General features: G+C 39.4%; 1 protein-coding gene across 2 annotated transcripts in view; it reads left to right on the top strand.

The window, feature by feature from the left end:
* Positions 1 to 19,453, top strand: part of ZWINT (ZW10 interacting kinetochore protein) — a 64,085-nt gene that overhangs the window by 23,755 nt on the left and 20,877 nt on the right. Inside the window, exon 9 of one of the 2 annotated variants that reach the window (XM_047702617.1) lies at positions 3,152 to 3,969. The exons of the other annotated variant lie outside the window; for it this stretch is intronic. The gene's annotated coding sequence lies outside the window, so the exon portion shown is untranslated. Of the gene's footprint in view, positions 1 to 3,151; positions 3,970 to 19,453 lie in introns of those variants that run through there. 2 annotated transcript variants of the gene reach the window in all.

Raw genomic sequence — 19,453 nt, 5'->3', positions numbered from 1 at the left:
GGGTCCCACCTGGCACGCACCATATTTTGTGGAAAGTAGTGCTAACATTGCTCATTTTGTGCTAACACTTTGTCTTTATGTATCATTACTACAAAATACAGTGCCTACTGCATGGTAGTTATCCGCGACTTGTTTCTTTGCTTGTTCTTTTTATAACTCTTGAACCTTATGTCTCAGGAAGTTGGACTCGGTACAAGCCAGGCACTTTGTCAAGATATACAAATGACCTGGGGCACATGGAGCCTTCAAGGAAATCTCCAAATGCATGAAGGAAGCTCCTTCACACGACAGTGTAACACTTTGAAATAGATGTTGCAGTTTTTTGTTGTTGGTGGAAAAAGCTACATAAAAAATTACCATTTTATCTGTTTATAAGTGTACAATTTAGTGGCATTAAGTACATTCATGCTGTTATGCAACCGTCACCGCCATCCATCTCCAGAATGTTTCCATGTTCCCAGGCTGCAACTCCTTCCCCATGAACCAGTGACCAACTCCAGGCACCTCATATAAATAGAAGCATGTAATACCTGTTTCTTAGGGAATGGTTTACTCTTAGCACAGTGTTTTCAATGTCAAATCTTCCTTATTAAGGCTGAATAATCATTCTGGATGAATACACCACATTTTGTCTATCTGTTCATCTGTCAGCGAATGCTTAGGTTGCTTTACCTTTTGGCTCTTGTGAACGATGTTGCTATGAACATGTGTATACAGATATCCAGAGGACTCCCTGCTTTACTTATTTTGAAATTCCAGAAGTGAAATTGTTGGATAGTATTAGGTAAGCCTATGTTTCATTTTTGGAGAAACCACCGTACGGTTTTCTACAGTGGCTGCACCATTTTACCTCCTACCAGCTGTGCACAAAGTTTCTATTATTCCATGTGATCACCAAAACCTATTATTTTCTGTTTTTTGTTTGTTTGTTTGTTTGTTTTTGGTAATAGCCACCCTAGTGGGTATGAAGTGGTATCTCATTGTGGTTTTGATTTACATTTCCCTATCAATTATCAGTTACCAGTATTGAGCATCTTTTCATACACTAGTTGGTCATTTCTTTAGTGAAATGTCTATTTGGTCTTTTGTTTCTTAACCAGGTTGTTTTTGTTGTTGTTGAATTACAGGAGCGCTTTCTATATTCTTGATAGTAATCCTTTCTCCCATTCTATGGGTTACCTTTTTACTCTTTTTTTTTTTAAGATTTTATTTATTTATTTGACTGAGATCACAAGTAGGCAGAGAGGCAGAGAGAGAGAGGAGGAACCAGGCTCCCCACTGAGCAGAGAACCTGCTGCGGGGCTGGATCCCAGGACCCTGGGATCATGACCTGAGCCAAAGGCAAAGGCTTTAACCCACTGAGCCACCCAGCTGCCCCGTACCTTTTTACTCTTGATTATGTCCTTGATACACAAATATTTTTAATTTTGTTAAATCCAGTTTATCTATTTTTTTCTTTTGTTGCCCTGCTTTTAGTGTCTTATCCAAGAAATCATTGCCAAATCAAATGTAGTAGAGCTTTTCTCCTATGTATCCTTCTAAAAGTTTCATAGTTTTAGTTCTTTAGGAAAGCCTTTGATCCATTTGAGTCATCTTGTATGTGGTACATGCTAAGAGTCTAACCATTCTTTTTCACATGAGGGTATCCAGTTAGCCAACCAATTGTTGAAGAGAGTCCTTTCCTTTTGAGTGGTCATGGCACCATTGTCAAATATTTTACCATACATGTGAGGGTTTTTTGTTGTTGTTGTTGTTGTTTGTTTGTTTTTGTAACAGTGCTAAATTTGTTTACTAGTTCTAGCAGATATTTTGTGTGTGGAATCTTTAGGGTTTTCTTTATATAAGGATATGTCATTTGTGAACGAAGATAGTTTTACTTCTTCCTCTTTTATTTGGATGCCTTTTAATTCTTTTTCTTGTCTAATTGCTCTGGCTAGGACTTACATTATTATGTTTAGTAAGAGTGGAACGAGTGGGGATCCTTGCCTTATTCCTGATCTTAGAGGGAAAGCTTTCAGGTTTTTACCTTTGAATGTGATGGTTGCATGTGTTTTTCATATATGGCCTTTCTTATGTTAGAAGGTTCTCTTCTTAGTTTGTTTAGTGCTTTTATTATGAAGGATTGTTTTATTCTGGCAAAGGTTTTTTTTTTTTTTTTTTGCATCAATTGAGATAATCATGGGTTTTTTGCTTTCATTCTGTTAATGTGATATATGTCATTGTTTGATTTTCATATGCTAAACCATTTTGGCATTGCAGGACTAAATCCTACTTGGTTTTGTGAATAGTTCTCTTAATATACTCTGGAATTTTGGTTCGATGGTATTTTGTTGAAGATTCTTATATCAGTGTTCATGAGAAGTAATTGGTCTGTAGTTTTGTTGCTGTTTCTTCATTATCTAGCTTTGATAGCAGGGTAATGCTAGTTGTATAGAATGAGTTAGTCAGTTCAGACTGCTATAACAAAAATACCATAAACTGGTATCTTGTAAACAACAGAAATTTATTTCATAAAGTAACTGAGGCTGGAAAATCCAAGATCAAGGTGCCAGAAGATTCAGTGCATGGCAAGAGCCCTCTTTCTGGTTTATAACCAGCACCTCCTCAGTATGTCCTCACGTAATGGAAGGATGAGGGAGCTCTGTGGTCCACCTTTATAAAGGAACTAATCCCATTCACAGGGTCTCCGCCATCATGATCTAATTACCTTTCAAGGACCCCAGCTTTTGATAACCATCACCTTGGATGTTAGGATTTCTGCATGTGAATTTTGGGGGGGATACAAACAATCTATAGCAGTGTTTCCTCTTCAATTTTTTGGAAGAAGTTGAAAAATATTGGCTTAATCCTATTTTAAATGTTTGGTAGAATTCATTGAAGACACCATTTGGTCCTGGGTTGTTCTTTGTTGGGAGGCTTTGATTACTGATTGAATCAAACTTATTTATAGATTTATTTCTTCATGATTCAGTCTTGGTTGTGTGTGTGTTAATGTTCAAGTAAGGAATTAGGACCGGAACTTCTTGGTCTACCATCTTGCTGGCATCACTCTCTGTTGAATTATTTTTACATTGTGTTACTGTCCTATAAATCGTTAGTGGTATTACAAAATGGTTCATGTAATAAGAGCTTTTCTTTTCTTGTTTTCCAGCAAGTGTTCTCTCTCACTTTTGCACTGATACATGTATATGATTGCATCACTAAAATCAGTGCTTAGTGGATATCACTGATCTTGCCATGCATGATTAAAGCACATGAAAGCACATGTCTTAGTCCAGAGAGTGATGACCCTGCTTTTGAGAAGCATGGATTCATGTTCCAAACCTGGTAATAAACAACACTTGTATTTTTGTGACTCAGTTGTCTTATCTGTGAAATGAGAATGTTAAAATAAATGCTGTTTAAATGCTACTTTATATCTACTTCTCTGTTTCTGTAATGTAGGTAGTAATTTAAATTTTGAAACAATATAAGTGAGTGCAAGAATATTTTTATATGTACCTACTCAGGAGTATACCTACCTGAAACACTTTGGATTAGGTCAACAGGTAGCCCTTACAAAAATAGTGAAGAGGGCACTGGGATAAATTATTGGGACCTAAAAAAAACAGAATCAGACTCTAAAATCAACCTGTGCCTGCCCCAGCCTTTCAGAGAATGTTGTAGGTTGTCTGTGAACCTTACCCTGGGGGTAAAATAGAACACATTGCTGGATATTTTCCGGGAGGAAAGATCTTTGCGAGAATAACGGTGTGTGATACACCCCCAATACCCTTTGATTTTGTCCTAGGAGAATATGGTTCAAGTTTTTTAATAAAAGGGGTTATAAGAATATGACAGAAAAAGCCCACCCTTGCTGAAATATAAAAAAAAAAAAAATATGGAAGAAAAAGAAAATAGTAAAGACTTCAGTTTCAACAGAAAAAGAAACTGGGGACCCCTGGGTGGTTCAGTTGGTTAAGTGTCTGCCTTCTGCTGAGGTCGTGATCTCAAGGTCCTGTCCTCCATCGGGCTCTTTGCTTAGCGTGGGGTCTGCTTCTCCCTCTCTCTCTGTCCCTTCTCCTCATGCTCTCTCGTTCTCTCTAGCTTGCTCTCTCTTAAATAAATAATGAAAATCTTTAAAAAAAGGAAGAGGAAACTTTGGTTCATGAAGATGGAAGAAACCATATGGTATTTGGATGCAAGATCCACCCAGAAAACTTGCACAAACTGGCCATTCAAATATGAGAGAAAATAAGATTGCTTTAATATTGCTTATTGCCTAAAAAATTATTATTGGCTATTTTAGGACTTGAGGCCTATTTAACATTACCATGAAGAAAATTTGTGTACACAGAAGGAGATTTTTTCTTTATTTTCAGAAATCATAGCATGGAAAATACAACAAAATATACTTGAGGAGGCTTCTAAAAGCAAACAAAATTCTATAAACACTTATTTGCTTTAGATGGTAAAATGTAATGTTTGTGAATAATAGCTACAAATATTTCTTTTGGGTAGTATGCTTTTCTGTTTGCTTGTAAATTATACATAACTGAATATGGTTACGCTTTACAAATGTCTAATGTGCATTGCTATTTATATGATGTTCTTTATGCTGTTAATAAAATGTGCAGTGTCACTATCTTCCATTATTTTCAGTTCACATTTTCACACTTAGGATACTGTTAATTTATGTTTTTTTTCTGCTCATGACTGTCAATAATGATAGAGAAAAGAGACCTGAAGAATAATGAAAGTGATGAAGAGTCCATCAAAGTGTGAATAAAATGGTTCAGAAGTAGGTGAAAATTCATGAATTTTGCAAAGGTTTTCATAAAAATGAAGTTCACTAACATGAGTTAAAAACTAGTAAATTTGGTCAAGATACTTGGTCCTAACATCTATATAAGTGGGATTCAGGCAAAATACAAAAGAGCCAAGTATGGAGGAATGTGGTGGTGGTGGTGTTCTGGCTCTCTCCTTCAGTCAGGCATGACTCCCTCAAGCCCTTGTGAGATGTCACTGATGAAGACACTTCAAGGAGAGGATTCTGGGAAGAAGGCAGAAGAGGAAGTGCCAGGACACAGTCTCCCGACCCAGGAAACCAGTCATGCTGCTAGAATCTGTCTAATGTAACTCTTTTGGAACTTTGGAGACCTTATAGCTTTCGGGCAATGGCTTTGTTGGTAACTTGTGATTAATTGCAGTCAGTTTCATCTTTGAGCCCCAACCCCAGGGCAGACAGCCATGCACACGCTCCTGGAGCCCATTGCATACAGCTTGTAGGCCCAGGTGAGCAATAAGGACCCATCCTCCCAATACCGGTCATCTGTGTTCTGATCACTGATTGCTGACTTAAGCTATATCCTGGGATGTCTGAAATATGACTGACTCTCCCTGTTGGAGGCTTATTCACAAGTGACGAAGTTTGGGGCTCCGGGCAACATGGTTGAAGCCAATACTGTGCATTGGCCTCATAATGCTACTTGAGAGTAGCCTTAATTATATTCTGTACATGACAAATTAAACAGCTTCAGTCTCTGTTGGTCAGATTTATCAGAATGGCGGATGGAGTGATGTACTCATGTGGATATTCAAGTTCAACCATGAAAATGTAGGTCAGATATTGGGGAAGGCAACTGCCGTAGGCCCTGAGCATTCCTGCACATTATTGCTGGTCGTGCCAAGAATACAAAGACCCAACCGCTCTTTGTTGGGGCTATGTCTCAATGTTATATGCACAGCAGGCAACCCTGAGAAATGAATTAGTAGCCCCCCTCCAGGAGAGAGGGCAGGCTTGCTTACTGCCTTCTAGAAAAGAGGTGGGTTCCCCATGGTTGGTGCTCCTCAGATGTGGCACAAGCCCACTGCATGTGTAGCATAGAGATGATGCCTCCCTACTGGCCCCTTGGGACTCAGCAGGGCCTGGGAAATGAACAGAAGCACTATGCTTTTGCTATGCAGTGTGCGATGAACACTAAAGTTCTTCGTCTCTGGGGAAAAAAAAAAAATCCAATAGAAGCCTGAAAAGAAAAATAAATATGTACTAAAGGAGTGTATAAAATAAGGTAGAAATAGTCTGGATAATTGCTGATAAAAGCTTATATAGATTAAATTTACTTGATAAAATGCAGAGGTTCTGAGAAGGAATTTTAAAATGATCTATGACATATACAAGAGACACTTAGATTACATAAAAAGACAAATGATGAAAGTCATGGAGTGGTCCAACATCAGATCAAATTATTAGAAAGTCTTCTGCTAATAAGTATTTAATATATACCAAATATCTTATTATATTATTTAATATTTGTATGCTACCATAAAGCTTGAAACGATTGCTCTTGTTAGAATGCCGCCAGAGGATAGCTATGTTGAACTTATTTAAGGTTTATAACAAACTTGAAAAACAGATATTTTTGAGAAGCAGGGAATGAAGTTATGAATCTTTAAGTAATTTCTCAAGAACTTATATAGAACATATGACCTAACTAGGACTCAGTCCAGGTGTTTGCTTCCTCTTTCTCTCTCCCCTTTTCCTCCTCCCTCCCCACCCTCCTTTACTTCCATTCTTCCTATCTTATTCCTAACTCCAAAGCTGTTAAATTTTCTGTCACTAAGTCTCTTATTCATGCACTAGTTATGAGGACCTTATAAAGAGACCATTTGGAACTGTTGATGATATGGCAAATGGAAAAGTCTGTGTTATACTGTTAGCTCTGGAGACATGACCAAATTATTCCAACCTATTTTGCATTCTACGTGTCACTTTTTTTTTTTAAATAATGAAGTTATCTAATGTAATTAGTGCAAATCATTTTGCTGTGGTCTTGGAAAGTATGTGTGTGTGTGTGCGGGGCGTTGCAGGCAGGTGTCTAGGGAGATCAAAAGGCATAAGGAGTGTGCTGGTATCTTTCCTTGTGGAGGAGAGACTTCTTTGTTTTTTGGGTCTCCTAAGATTTGAGGTGAACCCTCTTCCTTTCCCACCCTTAGATCAGTGATTCTACTGACAGCCTGGTTTCCACTATGTAATCCCCTTTGCATATCTTAGGTGGGAAATAAGACAAAGTTACTTATCGTACTTGCAAGATATTGAATACATTGTATTCATTCAGTAAGTCATCATGAATGAATGGAAGTATTGGGAGTTACTTCTAGAAATGTGGCAAAAGTACAATAACATCTTTACTCTCTGCATTGCTCATTTGCTATGTTGACGTTCCAGAGTTGTTCCTCTCCATGGTCCTGCTTCAGCACTTTCCAGGCTCAAATTTGGTTGCACTATTTATCAGTTTATACCCCATTCCACTCAGGCTACCACTCACACTGTAAAAACCATTGCCCATAGCACAACTTTTATTACTATGGCAGGAAAATAGAGATTGATATGTCCTCAAATTCTGTAAATTATAGAACATGCGGTTAGATGATTTAGTCATACAATATGACTTTTTAACTCTTAAAATACCAATATGAAAAAATATATATAAAAAAGGATAGTGAAGCCAGTCGTCATTAGCATTGCCTGAAGACCAGCAGCATCCCCAAGGTGGTTCTTACAAAGAATGTTCTGGGTCCCAACCCCAGATTTACTGAATCAATTTTTTTTTAAGATTTTATTTATTTATTTGTCAGAGAGAGAGAGAGAAAGAGCTAGTAAGTGCACAAGTAGGCAGATTTGCAGGCAGAGGCACAGAGAGAAGCAGGCTCCCTGCCAAGCAAGGAGCCCGATGCAAGACTTGATCCCAGGACCCTAGCTAGGATCATGACCTAAGCCGAAGGCAGTGGCTCAACTGACTGAACCACCCAGGCATCCCCTGAATCAAATATTTTGAGTGAAGGCCCTGAATCTGTGTCTTAATACCGCAGGTAATGTTCACACAAAATAAATGTGTGAACCAGTAGTTCAGTTTTTGTTTCTGGGTGTTTTTGTTTGTTTGTTTGTTTGTTTGTTTTGTTTTGTTTCCCTGTAGCAAAATAAGAGGTAAGACTTTAATGGACTCTTTAAAAAGAGTAAAGAAACGATTCCCAAGTAGTTTAGTATTGAGTTACTGGTATGGATGAGGAATTAATGTCGTAATAGAGCAGAGTGACAGGAGTTGTGAGGGTTCAGTAATCTATGTGTGTCACTCAGACGTGACATTCTATAAGTGTCATTGTCATCATCATGGTATTAGTTCTAACATGCTCCCTTGTACAGTTTAATGTCTTTATAATCAGTATGAGTCTTACAACCAGTGCAATTAGAAATGTTACATCTTGACTAATTAATAGCTGTCCTCTTTCTTGATTACCTTAGAGTAAAAAAAATTCTGCATTTTTGCATGTGTGTGCCATGTCATTCACTCCTTTGTTTTTACATTCCTGTCTGTTGTCCATAAACACAGCAAAACCAAGTTGTCCAGGTCTTTGCTCTGTCATTAACTTCCTGTCCTACCTTACCCAGGTCCCTGAAGTTCTGTGAGCATCAGACCCTTCATTCATAAACCAGGTTTATGAATAAACTGCATAAACTGCACTCTTCCTCATCTGTATGCTGGGGAAATCAGTTGTCTTTCCACCCCTATAATTCTATGGATTTGATGAAATATTATTTGAAATTAGACCAATTCATGGTGATGGATGCAGATATTTAGGGTTGTGGGACTTAGTGGGACAAGAATCTCATGAAGGAATGATTTTGCATGATAAGGAGCTTTATGGCCTGGACAGAAAGAATAAAAGAAGGAGATAATATAATGACGCTGGCAAAAATAATGAGGATCTATTCCCTTTATCAACAGTGGAGATACCTTTGAGATCATGTTTCCAATAGAGGGTGGGCCACAGAGGAAGTGATTCCTGGGCAGCCTGTGTGTTTCTCAAGAGAGAGCAGAGATCGCCATCATGGTGACTGAAGATTTCGGGGACTGAGAATAAAGGGTGGCTCAGCTGTGGGGCATGGCAGAGGGTTTGGGCCCCTTGCAGATTTCAGAGTGGCCCAAGTCTCCACAAAACTGGGACTTTTCACAGAGGACGGGTGTACACATGACTCCCATGCACCTGCTTGGAAGTAGGAATAAAGCCACAGCTCTGTGTTCTTCTTTGTGTTTCCTAATGTGCTTTGCAGTAAAACATGCTTGTCTCATATGGCAAATGTTCCCCGAAGTATTAGAGGTAAAACCAGGTCCCCTCAGAGTATTTCATTGCATTCTTGTCTTTGCTTCAATCCCTGAAAGAGACTTGTGATAAAGGTCTGAGCACAGGTGGTTTGTTCAAGTGGTTCTAGGAAGTTTCGACTTTGAATGTGAAATGCATAGAGATGGAAAGGAAGGAAGTCAATACCCAGTGTTTAACGAGCACATTACTGTTGTAGGTGATTGGGTCACCACCGCTGTGATCCCTGGGTGATGGTTGAGGACCTGTTTAGAGTTGTCCTAGGCAGCAGGAGAGCCAGGGTAGATGGGCATTTTTCAGTTGCCCTGTGTTAGGTTGTTTAGAGGATGAACTTCCTGGTGCTTCCCCTCTGCCCTATGCATGGACAGAGTATGTCCTTCCAGCTGGAGGCAGCTGATAGAGTTCAGCACGAGACAAATCAGTGCGAGGACACGAATGAAAACATGATTTCTTCTATGGCCTCTGCTCGTGCTCCTCAACCCATCTGTGCCTTACATTCTCTTCCTCACATCTCATCTTTGCTTTAACAACATCATTGCCCATCAAGATTTGACATATACCCTTAAAAATTCTTTCTGTTTGAAATAGTAATTGTAAAATTTCGTGGGCTTTTAAGAAACAACACAGATCCCATATTTCACTCATTTTTCCCAACTGCAGTTAGCTTAGATTATATTGTTAATAATCATTTTTCCCTTCATACCAGATTCCAGATTTACCTCAACCAGCATCAACACATCTGATCATCTTGGTTGCTTGCTCAGCAAAGTAATCAAGATATGCCTCCTTAAAGTATATGAACGTCTGGGGTCTTTGCTCCTCCAGACCATGATTTCTGCAGTTGCCCACCGAAGGTCATCACCAAGGATGGATGTCCCAAGGGGTGCCCCCCTCAGTCTCCTGAGCTCAAGATAGACACATCTTTGCCCTTGGTTGCCACAGTCCCGTCTCGTGACCTGAAGGGTTCATTGCTTCCAGTAGTATAGTGTTGTATCTCCTGGCCCCCTATGGTTCTACTGGCAAGAGAAGCTCAGATAACTCAGTGGTTGTCACAGCTTTGTGTTTATCAGAACTCAAGTTTCTTCTTGGAGGAATGTCCCCCACCCAGCCTTCCTCTAAGACAGACCCTGACTGCATAGACTCTAATGTTAGAGGGACAGGAAGTATGGATTATGTGTTGGGTCACTGAGAATGATCATGAGATGAGCCACTCCTAACCACCTCCCTTTGGTTTTTTTGACCCTTGTATTTCTGTTCCAGATGCACAGGACTCCAACCTCACAGGTGTCTTTTCTAAGCCGGCCATCTCATTTTAGCTGTACCTTAATGAAGCTCTTCCAAACTTCCAATATTCCACTGGGAAAGAAGTTTCCAGGTGATAAAGTACATGCTAGAACCAGGCCATCCTATTTTCATGAGCTGTCTGGGGTTCTCAGAAGCAGCCATTTAGATGTCCCCTGCCAGATGTCGCCATCTCAGTCTTCTTTTGCATGGGTGACTTACTGCAGCTAGTTCAGCCTTGTTGTGTATCACTCTGGCGATAAAGTCGTCATCTTCATGTGTAACATGTTCTACTTTTTGGTTTTAAGTAGAGGTGAAGTTCTTTCAAGGCTGCCACGGAAGCCTTCTGTACTACACACAGCATGCACTGAGTTAGAAGGCCAGCCTCAGGCTGTAATTTTGTTTCGTTTATTTTGCTGTTGTTGGTTTAAGAATTCTGGCTTACAGTTACTTTTGGCTTAAAATATGATAGGCCTGAGGATACTGTGAGGGCAGACGTGGCTCCTTCTACCAGCCCTCATCCCAGTTCATTAGAGCTGAGTATTAGAACTTCATTGCTCCAGTAAATCATAGGTTAACGCCATACAGCTTTCCATCAGCAGTGGCAACCTTGTTAGCATTTTCTGAGAGATCTCATCCTAAAAATCTGATTTCTAATGCCACGTGTACTACCAGTGGTCTTTGGGTCTCATCAAAAAAGACCCTGACACAAATTTGAGTGCAAGTTGTTTATTTTGGCAATGATCCAGGCAGCACTGTGCTGGTGAGTCATTTGGGTAAGGAAAGGAAAGAGTCAAGTACAGGTAAGCTAGTGACTGCTCCTTCCATGGCTGACTGATTCACACACCTTCTCGGGACCGCAGTGAGCTGGTATATCTGTAGAATGAGGAACAGGATCATCCTCGGCTGAGAACTGTGCTTATCAGTGTCATCATCTTAGCAGTTTGCGTATGTGCCCAGAAAACTTCCTTGCCGAGGAGAGTTCTCATTCAGCACAGAAGGAACTGCAGTTTCTTGCAGTAAGAAATCATGGATATGTATAGAAGAGTTATGAGTACAGGGGCGCCTGGGTGGTGCAGTTGGTTAAGTGTCTGATCTTGGTTCTGGTTCGTGTTGTGATCTCAGGGTTGTAAGATCGAGCCCTGTGTTGGGGCTCTGCCCTCAGCAGGGAGTTTGCTTGAGTTTCTCTCTCCCTCTCCCCTTCCAACTTATGCTCTCTCAAGTACATAAATAAATAAATCTAAAAAAAGAAAGGTTAAGAATACATAGGGAGATAAGGCCATTAGTATCTATTTTAATACTCTTCAAACAAATTCATACAAACTTCCCTGAAAAGTTACTTATTTTAAATACAGCAAAGAGAAGGAAGTTACATACTTTATTTTACTCCTTATGCACTTAGGTGTATTACCCATCACTATACCTTATGAGGTGAGCTAAAATTTCTAGCATCACAAGAGAAAGCAATAATCCTAGTATCACTGAGAACACGTTACTAAATAGAGATTTTCACCAAAATTTGTCTGTGCCCATTCACCAGACAGTCCCAGGTGGGAGCCAGGTTGGACCATTTTCATGATGTGAAATAAATTATGCAACTAATTATCAGTCTTCTTGTTTGATGACCCCAAACACCATATATAACTAAGGAAAAATAATTGTTTTCTGTTCAGTTTTACAAATGGGAAACCTGAATTTTGGACATTTAGTGTCAGCTAGTGACTAATCATACAAAGAAGACTCAGAGTTCCTTGCAATTACCCACTGAAGTCACAGATTTACCCAGAGTTAAATGACCTCAGAAACTGTCAAATGTGTGTGTACTACAAACTCTCAGAGAGTATTAAAGTATTGCTGTACATGGTTTCTAATTTTGAAAGCAAAACATCACTATTAATCATTAGTCACAACCACCTCCACCGCCAGCTCCACTGCTGCCATTACCATCACCACCTGCACTATCACCAGCACGACAACCACCACCACCACCTCCACTGCCATCACCACCACCATTGCCACCACCACCATCATCTTCACCATCACTACCCTCATCACCACTGCCACCACCTTCACCGCCACCACCATCACCAACCATCACCACCACGGCTGGCACCACCACCACCACCGTCACCTCCACCTCCCCACCACCCCCACCACCACCCCTCCCCCACCACTCCTACCAGCACCCCCACCATCATCACCCCCCACACACACACACACAATCACCACCATCACCATCGGCACTGTTTTGGAAGAGTGTACACATGGTGGTGAGAACGGTGAAGACACTGCATCTTAGTACTCAAGATTTGGGCTCTTCCTACCTGGGTTTCTTGTGTCTGTATCTCACCTTTTCAAATGTGGCTGCATTTCTATTGACTCCAGCTCTGCTGGGAAAAATATGCATGTTTATAGTTTGGACCAGTGATTCATTTCGCTGAGTTCCTTTTTTGAACTCAAAATACATTTAAGTATTTTGAACTGAAATACATTTAAGTAAGAACAAAAAGGGTATTCGTTCTCATAGCACATTTAGTACTTACTAGGTGTGATGCTGTTTCTCATCACGTGGGATACAGTGATGAAACCAAAGTTCCTGACTTTATGACTTATAATTCAATGGTGGAGACTGAGCAAACAATCGGGAAATAGGGATTATAACATCTTATCATACTCTAAAGAAAAAACATGAAATGAAAGTTAAAGGGACATAATGAAAACTTCTATGTTAGATAGGTAGCCTGCCCTGATAGGGTGACATATGAGCAGGGACAGGAACAAAATGTGGCAGAAATTTAAATCAGTGAATGAGGGAAGCAGGGTCCTGGTAGGAGGAAGTAGTCAAGCAGAGGCCCTAAGACAGGACAGTGTGCCATGTCTCTGTGGGAGAGTTTGACACCTGCAATGGTTAGAGCAGAGAGGAGGGGCAGAAGTAAAGAACATCTGAAGAGAAGTTCAGGGCCAGACAATAGGGGGCTTTGTAGCCCATGGTGAAGAGCTAGTGTGTTTTGAGTGAGTTAAGAAGCTGGTAAGAATTTCGAGCGAGGGAATGTTACGGTCTGTCTCATATCTTAAAAGAGCACATGGCTATGATATAAAGATTCAAATACAGATAAAATGTAGGAAGGCAAAAGGTGACAGTGTTTGGGTTGTGTAGTACCATTGGAGGTGGTGACAAATTGTCAGATTATGGATGGATTTTTTGAGATTATGGCTGGCGGGATACATTTTGGGATGGGTTCCTGATATGTACATGATCATATTAATGTTGTCTAGTCAACTGAGGGCCTGCTGTGGCCCTGCTTTATCTGGTAGAATTTATCTAGCCAGTGTCTCGATATTACTTGAATACTTCGAATGACACCACATGCATATCCAAAGCGATAACTATGATGAGATAAAAGAGCTGTATGAAACCACATAGAGACTTACTTAAAACTGAGAATGCTGTGGCTAGAGAGGAGAGGATGGAGTCACTCTGGCCCGGGACAATGTCAGACTGCCTGCCAAGCCTGCCTTCCAGTGTTTGCTAGTGGTTCCCGTGTCGGGCTTGCTGGCCATGGAATTTAATGGTCTGTGATCAAGTGTATCTGTGTTACCTTCATGTTCAAGACTTGGTAGGGAGAGGGCTGCAGCCACCCAGGCATGGAGGTGGGGCTCTTTTGGGGAGGAGCCTGCCATTTCCAGATGGAGGTTAGCTTCCCCATCGTACTTCCCAGCGTGGACACAGCTGCTCTCACTGATATATCACATGCCTCAGGAAATCTCTCCTTGATACTGAGCTTTCCACTGTTCGGGATCAGAGAATCCTGGAATTGAAGTGCTGGGGGTTGTCTTAGAGATGGTTTTATCCGATAGAGAAGAAAACTAAGGTGTAAATGTCAAAGATAACTTGCTGTCACCACACAGTGGATAGAGACAAAGCTGGAACCGGTTTACACCTTCAGTGGCTTTTCCTTTAAATGTCTGTCTGATTATGTGAAGATTTAATCCTGCAGGAGTTTTAACTGGAGCGCCTTTTGGACTGAATTCCATCTTTAATGCCAGGACATGTAATTATTCACATCAGTTTGTTATTCTTAGCTTTGATAAAAAAGCATTCCATTCATCTATTTTGGACGCTTATCTGAAAATTAGTCCCAGATGTTTCCCTTTGTTTCATTTTATTGTAAAATAGTTTAAGTTGTGATAGAGTCCAGACCAAGATGGCAACATAGGAGGCTCCTGAGCTTTTATCCTCCCACACATGCACCAAATATATAGCTCCACACAGAGCATTTCCCTCTGAGAGAAATCTTGAAATGACAAGACATTAACCATAGGGTTACTCTATACTCAAAATGGATAGATTATCAAGTCAAAACCAGTAAGGACAAAATGAGACTTAATTAGATCAGTTGTACCTAACTGGCCACAGACACATAGAGAACTTTCCATCCAACAGCAACAGAACACACATTCTTCTCAAGTACATGTGGAACATTCTTCAGGGTAGATCACATATTAGGCCAAAAAACAAGTCCTAAAAATGTTTAAAAAAATTGAAATTATGTTACTTATCTTTTCTAACCACAATGGTTTGAAACTGAAAATCAATTACAAGAGAAAAACTGGAAAACCCACACACATATGGAGATTAATTAACATGCTAGTGAACAACTAGTGGGTCAAAGATGAAATCAAAAGGGAAATCAAAAAGCATAATGAGACAGAGGAAAATGGAAACACAAAATATCAAAACATATGGGATGTAGCAAGAGCAGTTCCCAGAAGTTTATAGTGACGAGCGCTTACAATTAGAAAAGATATCCCAAATAAACGTAAATTTAGATTTCAAGGAACTAGAAAAAGAAGGACAAATTAAGGAAGGAAATAACTCAGGTGATGGGATTCAATATGAAATAGAGACTAGGAAGATATAGAAAAGATCAGTGCAACTAAGAAACAAATTGACAAATCTTTAGACAAAAAAAAAAAAATACTCAGATCTGAAATGAAAGAAGACATTGTAACTGATACCTAGAAATACTAAGGTTCAGAAGAGACTGCTATGGGCAATTTTGCCAACAAATCAGATTACTTAAAAGGAATGGACATGTACCTAGAAACTTATAACATTATCAAGACTGAATCAAGAGGAAATAGAAAACTTGAATGGATCACTAATGAATAAGGAGATTGAAGTATAATCATAAATTGGGGATAGAAGGGGTACCTGGGTGGCTCAGTAGGTTAAGATCTGCCTTCAGCTCAGGTCATGATCTCAGGGTCCTGGGATCGAGCCCCTCATCGGGCTCTCTGCTCAGCAGGAAGCCTGCTTCCCCCTCTATCTCTGCTTGCCTCTCTGCCTACTTGTGATCTCTGTCTGTCAAATAAATAAATAAATAAAATCTTAAAAAAATATAAAAATTTGGGATAAAAGGAATGGACCTCAACATAAAGCAGGTTTCCTCCAGTTTCCAAAAGTAGAGCATTGCTGGGAGACCTTTCATAAGTTGAAGCGATCATAAAGCAAAGAAGCAATTGTTATTTCATAAAAGCAGAAACCCTCTTTGGATTTCTTTTGGTTAGCAAAAACAGATACTAATGTAGGTCTTTTGCAAAAGCAAAATGGCAAAAACGGAACTTTTGGATAGCAGGGGAAACCTGTATAGGCCATATATGACAAATCCACAAATAAATCCTACACAAGTGAAAAGCAGAAAGCTTTCTAAGATCAGGAACAAAAAACAAGGAAGCCCACTCTCATTTTATTCAATGTAGTAGAAACCCTAGCCAGAGCAATTATGCAAGAAGAATAATGAAAGGCATCCAAATAAGAAAGGAAGATGTAAAATTGTCTTTTCTGCAGATGACATGATACTGTACAGAAAAGCTACAAAGACCACCAAGAATCTGTTAGAACTATCACATTCGGTAAAGTTGTAGGATACAAAATCAATTACCACAATCAGTTGCATTTTTATACACTAACAATGAACTGTCAGAATTGAAAAAACAAAACAAAACATTTTATTTATTTGTCAGAGAGAGAGCAAGCACAGGCAGAGGGAGCAGCAGGCAGAGGGAGAAGCAGACTTCCCGATGAGCAAGGAGCCCGAAGTGGGGCTTGATCCCAGGATCCCAGGATGTGAACAAAGCCGAAGGGAGAGACGCCTAACTGACTGAGCCACCCAGGTTCCCCCAGAATTTTTTTTAAGTCCCATTTACAGTAACATCAAAAACAATAAAATATTTAGGAATAAGTTTATCCAAGCAGTGAGGCAATCTGTACACTGAATACTATAAAACATCAATGAAAGAAGTGTAAAAGGATAATAATAAATGGAAAGATACTTGTTGCTCATAGGTTGGAATAAATGGAAGAATAAATATTGCAAGATGTCCATACTCCCCAACCAATCTACAAATTGCATACAGTCTTTATCAAAATTCCAATAGTGTTTCTCCCAGAAATGGAAAAAAAATCATGCCTCTTGACATCAGGTATGATTTGAAGGTGTAATAATCAACATGGTATGGTACTGACATTAGAACAGACACACAGATCAATGGAATAGAATAGGAAGCCCAGAAATAAACCTATTACTTATATGGTCAATTAATTTTCAACAAAGGAGCCAAGAGTATACAATGGGTAAAGGATAGTCTCTTAAGTAGATCATGTTGGAAAAACTGGATGTCTACTTATAAAGAGATTAGCCTAGACCCCTATATTGTAACATACATGAAAATTGACTCAAAATGGATTAAAGACTTGAACACAAGACTTGAAACCATAAAAGTCCTAGAAGAAAACATAAGGAAAATCTCCTTGATGTTGGTCTTGCCAGTGACTTTTTGGATTTCACACCAAAAACAAACGAAAAAACTCCTAAAAAAACAAATAGGACCGGGGGCGCCTGGGTGGCTCAGTGGGTTAAAGCCGCTGCCTTCGGCTCGGGTCATGTTCCCAGGGTCCTGGGATCGAGCCCCACGTCGGGCTCTCTGCTCACCAGGGAGCCTGCTTCCTTCTCTCTCTCTCTGCCTGCCTCTCTGCCTACTTGTGATCTCTCTCTGTCAAATAAATATAAAAAAAAAAAAAAATCTTAAAAAAAAAAAAAAAAAAAACAAATAGGACCGCATCAAACCAAAATGCTTCTGCAAAGGAAACTATCAACAAAATGAAAAGCAACCTGTGGAAAGGGAGAGAATGTTTGCAGACCACAAATCTGACAACAGGTCAATACTCAGGCATAAAATGAACTCATATGACACAATAGGAAAGAAACAAATTACCCACCTCCACCCCCCCCACCCCACCCAGTCCCTGAAATGGGCAAAGGACATTTTCTTAGAAGAAACCTAGAAATGGCCAACAGGTACATGTCATCAGGGAAATTCAAATCCACCACAGTGAGATACCATCTCATACTTATTGAGAAGTCTGTTATCATAAAAATAAGAGGTAAATGCTGGTGAGGATGTGTAGAAAAGTGACTCCTTATACTCTGTTGGTGGGAATACAAACTGGTGCAGCCATTGTGGAAAACAGTATGGAGGTTCTTCAAGAAATTAACAACAGAACTTTGTGTGCTAAAGCAACCTTATTTCTAGATACATATCCAAAGGAAATAAAATCACTGTTGTAAGGATTTATCCATAATCCTGTATTCTTTGCATCATTATTCACAATAGCCAAGGTATGGAAACAACCTAATTGTCAGTCCATGGATGAGTGGATAAAAAAAATGTGATAGACATATACACACAAATGCACTAAAATATTTTTCAGCTTTAAAAAAGAAGGAAGTCTTGCCATTTGCAACAACATGGATGAAACTGGGTGGCATTATGCCAAGTGGAATAGACAGGCAGAGGAAGACAGATATTCTATGGTCTATTTTTTATGAGGAATCTAACAAAAAAAAAAAATTCAAACTCATAGAAATAGATTGCTGTGGTGGTTGCCAGAGGGTGAGGGAAATAGGGTTGGCAAAAGGATACAGACTCTCAGTAGTTACAGGATGAGTAAGGTCTGATCACTTAATATATACAACGATGATTGTGGTTGATACTGTTGTTTTGCATAATTGAATTTGCTAATAGAGTACAATGTTAGTGTTCTCCCCTCCACTCCCCATCGAAAGTTTAATATGTAGGATTATGGATGTGCTGTTGGCTCCAGTGAAGTTGAGATGGAAAAGAAACTGTTCTTCGAAAAGCTGAATATTCAGTGATTGTCAGATAACTTAATAGAGCTGCTAATAGTAAAACTTGTCTAAGCATCTGCCTGGAAACTCATTTTTGTGGAGAAAAGTGCATTATTTTTTTTTTAATGCTCTTGGGTTAAACTCAATTTTCATCCCAGGTCTTAGGAGAAACAAGAGCAGTGACTCTCAAATTATGTCATTTGAGTTTTCCTCCTGAAAATGTAGCCATTTATTTCACTTACAGATTTCTGACAAACCCGTGATAAAGGTCTTTACCTCATAGAGGCTGACACTACTACAAGGAACCAGACGTTTGGTAGAATTTCCCTCAAAGTCCTCCGAACATATGAAGTGTGATATTTGAGGGCAAGAGATGCTATGTGATCCACAGATTTTACACTGACACTTAAGATTGTATCATCAGAATTAAAAATTTTTCTCAAATCCTTTTTTTTTTCTTCTTCATAGCCTTTTTATCTTTCTATCTTTGTTACAGTCTGAACTTTTGACTATATGAGCATGTATAGCTTGTGTATTTTAAAAATTTATATTGGTTTTTATAAAAACTCATGCAGAGTTTGAAAGTTTGAGTTTTAGACCATGGTAAAATTTTCACAAGTCAAACATTGGTATTCAAATATCACATAGTACACAAAAATATGTACTATATACCAGATACACTGTAAAAAGAGCATTTAGCTGTGTATTTCTAAACCTACTTTCTTTTCCACTTTAAGCTTTTCACCCTTCAATGTGTGGGGTTACCAGCACTCTTCCTCATGTTTAAGCTGTTATCATTGGCATTTAACATGTAATCTCAAGGTGTTTGTATGTTTAAAAAT

Source organism: Lutra lutra, chromosome 14, assembly GCF_902655055.1.
Source record: "Lutra lutra chromosome 14, mLutLut1.2, whole genome shotgun sequence".
Lineage (NCBI taxonomy): Eukaryota > Metazoa > Chordata > Mammalia > Carnivora > Mustelidae > Lutra > Lutra lutra.
Note: the sequence above shows the minus strand (reverse complement) of the source record. Positions and strands in the feature narration are given on the sequence as shown.